This window comes from Podarcis melisellensis (genome assembly GCF_964234715.1).
Source record: "Podarcis melisellensis genome assembly, chromosome: 2".
NCBI classification, from domain to species: domain Eukaryota; kingdom Metazoa; phylum Chordata; class Lepidosauria; order Squamata; family Lacertidae; genus Podarcis; species Podarcis melisellensis.
Genome location: NC_138529.1, coordinates 48,858,211 through 48,864,210, shown reverse-complemented (window position 1 = coordinate 48,864,210; position 6,000 = coordinate 48,858,211). Strand labels below are relative to the sequence as shown.

General features: G+C 45.5%; 1 protein-coding gene across 6 annotated transcripts in view; it reads left to right on the top strand.

Annotated features, from left to right (window-relative positions):
• Positions 1 to 954: 954 nt before the first annotated feature.
• Positions 955 to 6,000, top strand: part of HTR4 (5-hydroxytryptamine receptor 4) — a 166,578-nt gene continuing 161,532 nt past the window's right edge. For 5 of the 6 annotated variants that reach the window (XM_081899186.1, XM_081899189.1, XM_081899192.1 and 2 more), the window contains exon 1: positions 955 to 1,294. The gene's annotated coding sequence lies outside the window, so the exon portion shown is untranslated. Of the gene's footprint in view, positions 1,295 to 1,318; positions 1,895 to 6,000 lie in introns of those variants that run through there. The other variant, XM_081899187.1, reaches the window with a different exon arrangement.

Here is a 6,000-nt window from a genome sequence, read left to right as displayed (position 1 = left end):
GTTAGCAGCAGCAAAGTGAGCTTCCTGGGGCACAAGCCTGGACAGTATTATGGAGGTCCCGGGCTGCCCAGGCGACAAGACTTCCCTCTTGGTCTCACTTGTCCAAAGGAAAGCAGAGCAATAGGCTTGGCACCAGGGGTTGCTGGAAGGAGACGTACAAGCTGCCATCCAACCACTTTAGGGACTCCACTCCGGATTTGTGTTGGGTTTACTCTTTAGTCCTTCCTTGTCCTGAAGATTCCCCATTACTTTGGGGGTACACTTGCAGGGCAGGGGAAAGTTCCGCTTTCTCTGGGCTCGCTGCTGAGAGAAGCAGCCCCTCCTGCTGCCTGTCCTCCGCCTCTGCAGCCAATTAAAGCGCAGGCCTGGGACCGAGAAGCAACTCCCGGCTGGAGGGACTCGGCGGCCAGGTGTCTGCGGTTGACCGGAAAGCGCGCGCATTCCCACGCCGGCGGCCGCTCGGCAAGCCCGAGCCGAGATCAGCAGCACCTGTTGCCACGGACGGTTGGACCCGCGGCGTGCGGAGGAGGCAGAGGCGCTTCCACGAGACTTGGCTGCGCGGTCGCCCGCGCGCTTCCACGAGCGCGAAGGGAAACGCAGAAAACTCCGCGGAGGTGGGCAGCTGCCTCGCTCCCCCCGCCCCCGCCTCGTGATATAAAGAGAAGAGAGGCTTCCCAACAGGCGCCTTTTCCTTCCCTCCAGAGAGAGCGCTCGCTCGCTCGCGCAGCACTGCAAGGTACCGTAGCCCAAGCCGGGGAAGCGCCTGGTTTCCCTCGTGGCCGAATTGCTTTGCGGCTCCCCACCGATTATTCTTCCTCCTCCGTTTCCCCCTCTGGAGCGGAGGAAGGCGCCCGGCGGGGAGCCCGCTCTGATTGGCTGCCACTGACTGGCCCGGCGCAAAGCAGGCAGCGCGCTGCCTACCTAAGAAAGGCAGCTGGAGGGAAAGCGGGAGGAGAGAGGAGGCAGCCCGTGAAGGAGCTTGAAGGTCTGCTCGGCGCGGGCTTTCCTGTCGCTTCATCCCGGGACAGCAACTTCACTGAAGCGGCGGAGGGGCGCGCAAAGTGTTAGCAGGCGGCTGAGCGGCTTTGACTTCCCTCCGCGGCGCCGGATAGTGAGTGAAAGACGCGGGACGGAGCGAATGGTCGAGGCGGCGCGCTCCTTCCCCGCTGTGCGAGACGCCCGCCTGGCCTCGACCCGGAGGAGACGACGGCGCGAAGAGCAGATGCAGCCGGCCACGTGAGCAGCGGGGCAGCTGGACCATGGTGGGGGCGTCCGGGCTGCTCTCTCTGCAATGGTGAGACCTCGCTCCTGCTGCGATGCCCGTGCGCGCGCGCGCGTCCCAGTCTCCCCAGTTGCTTTATTTCCGATCGCTGGTTTATTTTATCTCTGGACCTCTTTTCCAAAAAGGAAAGTAAGCCAGAGTTGCCTCTCCACCCCCCTCATGAGGACAGGTTCTGCCAGGCTGCCTAGGGATGTTGAGGTATTCTGCATATGTTCAGAGGTACTCTTGCGTCTACTAATACCGGTTTGCAGGGCTGAAAACAATCCCCTATTGGCTTGCACGCTGCTGATAGGTTTCCCGGAAGTTGTTACGGAGAATCTATCTTTCGAAGGCATGTTCGTACGCGCACTATCGGGTGGTTCTGGGTCGCCTGCCTCCAGATAGTGCCTGGAAGTAATTTGCTAGAGTAGAGGACTCTTAAAAAGAAGGCAGCCTTCCTGCTGGAAAATATGACAATACCTGGGAAGCAGCCCAACGTAAATAATCCGGATCAGAAGAAATATAACCTTGGTCTGAAAGAGGGTGTCAAAAACAAAAGTTTCCTGCCTGTCCAAATGCGTCCATCGAATTAATAGCTAGGTGATGCTAGAGAGTTTATACATTGTGCTAGAGGTAGGTAAAGGAAGGTGGCAGAACTTTGAACTTTGCTTTATTATTGCTTTGTTTTGCTCCATAATTTCTTACCTGGTCAGAGAGGGAAGTTCTGTAATAGATATCTTCTGAAGTAACGGTACATTAGAAAGGTTTTTTTTTCCTTCGAAAGGAATAATAAAATGCATGAGTATCAAAAGCAAAAGTTTCCTGCCAGTGGAAATGCATACTGACCAAGTAACTAGGTGGTGATGTAGTATCTACGGTGTGTGTTAGTTATGTAAAGAGGAACGTGGAAAAGAGGAACCCGAGGAAACGTTGAACTGTGTTTGATTAGTGCTTTGCTTTGCTCTGTACGGTAATTACTTATAAGGAAGTTGTGTATTGGCAAGGGGCTGCCCCAGGTGATAATAGATAGCCTCTGATGTAAGTTAGAAACCTTTACTTCACTACTACTGAATACTGGGCATGGTGCAAACAAATGGAGCGTAGGCAACAAAGCACAAGTATCCTTTAAGAGGTAGAAAGTGAGGGGAGGAGGTGTGCAGGAACAAAGCTGGGCTTGGGGTTGGGATGGTGAGTGTCCTGTATGTTTTTATGGTATTGAGGTTCACAGCATTGTGGAAGATGTTTCTTTTACTTAGCGGAACAGTGGATGGAAGAAAGAGCAGTGTATGTTAATGGAGAAGGGCTGCAGTTTCTTGGAGCTACCTAGAATTAAACTGCAGCAAAGTAAATAACTCATTGCAGTCAGTTTTGCCTTGCTGTTAAGCACAGAAAATGTGTGTGTGTGTGTGTGTGTGAACATAATATATAGGGAGGGGGAGCCAGTTCATGAATGCGAGGAAAGACACACAAATGAACTGAACTTAAAAATTCAACATAGAACACATTGGATTCAATAATATGCTGTACCACACAGCGATGCAAGAAGTAGTCTTAGGTTTCCATTTATTAAGGGAGCAACTTTACCACCACAGGATTTGAGAGCCATAGCTGTCATACTTTTCATGTTACAAGTATAGGATCATATCACAAATGCAAATATGAATTTATGTAATTGAAATTGCTTTGCAATTTCAAATCATTTCCAGTAAAAAAATTATTTGCATTTTTTAAAACATGTAGTTTTGTACCCTGTTATCTGTGAATATTGATATGGTCGCATAAGTGAAGGGATTATTTATTTTAAGGCCAGGTGCACACATCACATTCAAATGACTTGTTTTTCCACCATGCCATTATTGTAGGTGTCCAGCTACACACATACACATTCAGTTACTAAATTTTTCAAGAACAATTTTTGTGTTTATTTGCACTCACTTTTTAAATTTTTTTATTGATGCTTTCCTATAGTAATGACTCTGCTGACATTACAGCATGATCCTGTGCATGTCTACTCTGCAATAAGATCCACTGAATTCAATGGTCCTTTCTCATTAGTAAGTATAGGTTTGTCACCTAAGTGACATTTTGATGATGCTTGGACAAGTGAAACAGCTTTTTTCTCTACTGAACTGCCAATCAGCAGTAGAGAAAAGTGGAATTGGAAGAACATTTCTGGATATGTGCCAGGAAGGAATTTTCTGCTGAGCTCTGTTTGAATTGGTATATTTCTATGGATTGGTAGATGCTTGAAGGCTTAAGCATTTCTTATGTATAACAATTTCATTTTCTTTGGCTGCTGCTAATGATGAGTAGATCTCTCCCGAATTTCCAGACTTGCATATCTAAGAGTAAGGTGTCACAGCCTTTCCTCCAACTACTTGCAGCTTAATACTCAAATCAGCACATAGTTAGATCATAGGACTTTAGCTGCTGTTTTATCTGACTTGTCGGCTCCTTTAAGTAGCTGCTGAATTAATATAAAACACTGTTCCTTCACTGCATAGGATTTTCCTATGACTCAAGGGGTATACTCAGTTGTTCTTTTAACTTGCTGGCAAGAACACTTGCTTCCCTCAAGGTTTGCGTATCTGAAGAATTTCTTGAAAATTTCAAAAGTTGTACAGTTCCCCCCACATGCCATAATTAAGCAATCAGATGCAAATGTGATAAATAAACAAACCTCTGTAGTAACGTCATTATTGATTCCATTTTATAGACTGGGTTCACTGAAGCCCAGAGTAATTTAACTGAGGCTATCTTCTGAACTTGTGGATGAATGGAGAGGTTTGAACTCAGAACCCATGGTTTCCAAGTCAGTGCACCAATGACCAATGTACACTCATGCAAAGAGTCAGATAAAAAAAATAGGCTGACTTTTTGTGATCGCATGGGATGTCCAATCGATGGGAGAAAAGACAAGGGAGACACAAAGAGATGAACCTAGTACAAAGATAAGCACCATGGTGGCTTGCAATGGATCAACAAGGAGTATCTGTTGTCACAATTTTGTGAGGACACTTACACTTCTTCAGGTTGGGGCAGTTATCGCAGTAATGCCTCTACTTGTTTGATGTTTTTTTCGGTGAAAACTAACCGCAGAGAAAGTCAACTTAAAAGTGACACTAGTTTACTATGCTATTAGCTCATATTCAGTGTGGACATACTAAGCTAGAAAAACCAGTGGCTTGACTTAAAATAAGGCAGCTTCCTGTGGCACTTCCTAGGCACATGAGTAGTTAACAGAGAACACTCTGTGAATGCTGCCTGTCTGTAGACTGAGCAGTGAAAGTGTATTCTGCTAATGGATCTTTCATTAGAGTTTGAATTATTGGAGCACTGGGGGGGGGGGAATCTGGAAAGTCTTAATTGTATCTTTCTTTGGAGGCATCTTAAATAATCCTCCTGCAATGCAACGAGATAGAACTCGGAGTCACTGAAAAAAATCGAATGCCTGGGTATTGCAGCTGCTGTTCTGTAGCCATCATTAAATAAACCCCTCCTCATTTCTTTATACCTTGGTACCCAAACTAGGTCCACTGTAAAGGTAGAAGAAACCGGCTTAGAGCATATGATGCCACTTGCTTTAGAAACAAAGTTATTTAAAGCACTCTACGTCCTCTGGTTTGTGAGTGAGCCGGAGAGGGCAGTATCCCATCTTTTGTGTTACTGTTACTGTTATTTATTACCCCCTTTCACCCTAAGGTTACAAATTTAAAATACAAAATTTAAAAGAATTTAAAATAGCTAACAGCAGCATAGGTACTCAGTGCTTCATATGTGGAATCGCCAATAAAATTGCGTGTGTTTGTGTGTTTGTTCAGAAGTAGCAGCTTCACCTTCTGTTTACCTGAATACTTATTGCTTTCTTTCACCTCCTGTGTTCACTGCTGGAAATTTCTGCAGGTTATCCATAAGGCAAAGGTGCGGCTCACCATTTGGCAATGGCTGGGATAACAGTGACTCTTGCTCCTTGGGAAACATGGAGGCCGTTTTCTTGGTAAGGTTCCTGGGGCAGATGGAAAGGCTCCAAAGTTCCTTCATGGAATTGGCTATAGTTGCATCTCTGATGGGAAAGCTTGTTGCAGTTAGTCTCTAATATAAAAAGCTTTGCATTCTGCAGGAAGCTGTGAAATACCAAGGGACAAGACGGGAGTACAGATTGTAAAACATCTTAGTGCTGGAACTAGGCAGCTGTTGGCTAATATTATACACACCATTTTTCAAGGTGAAAATACCAGGTAGAGATATCATCTTTCACACACCCTTGGTGTTTTCTCCTGAAAGGAAAATCATGCTGTTTGTGCTTTCTCTCTCTCTCTTGCAAGATAGTCTTATAGCGAGATTGTTGCCATGACGTTTGGTCGAAAAAGGGAAGCAATTTTTTAATGTTTTACTGGGTGTTGGAATAAATACTTGTTTACATTGTAATTTCTTTATGGAGTTTTCAGTGTGTGAATGTTTGTGTGCATACACAATATAAATCCTGGTTTCCATAACTTTGTGAAATAACTGTACTACTGGGAATAGGAGTTTCCCCTTTCCTTTCAATTTCAAATGGACTTATTATTTCTGAGCTTTTCATACAATTTTTTTCCAGGTTGTTGTTGTTGGTGTAAATAGGGCTTTTTCTGTGGGATTTTTTTTTGGGAGGGGGGGATGGAAATGCTTCCTTGCAAGACTTACACTATGCCACCTGAACTTCCCTACAGTGTTCCCCCTCCTCCCCTACTTGCAAGCAT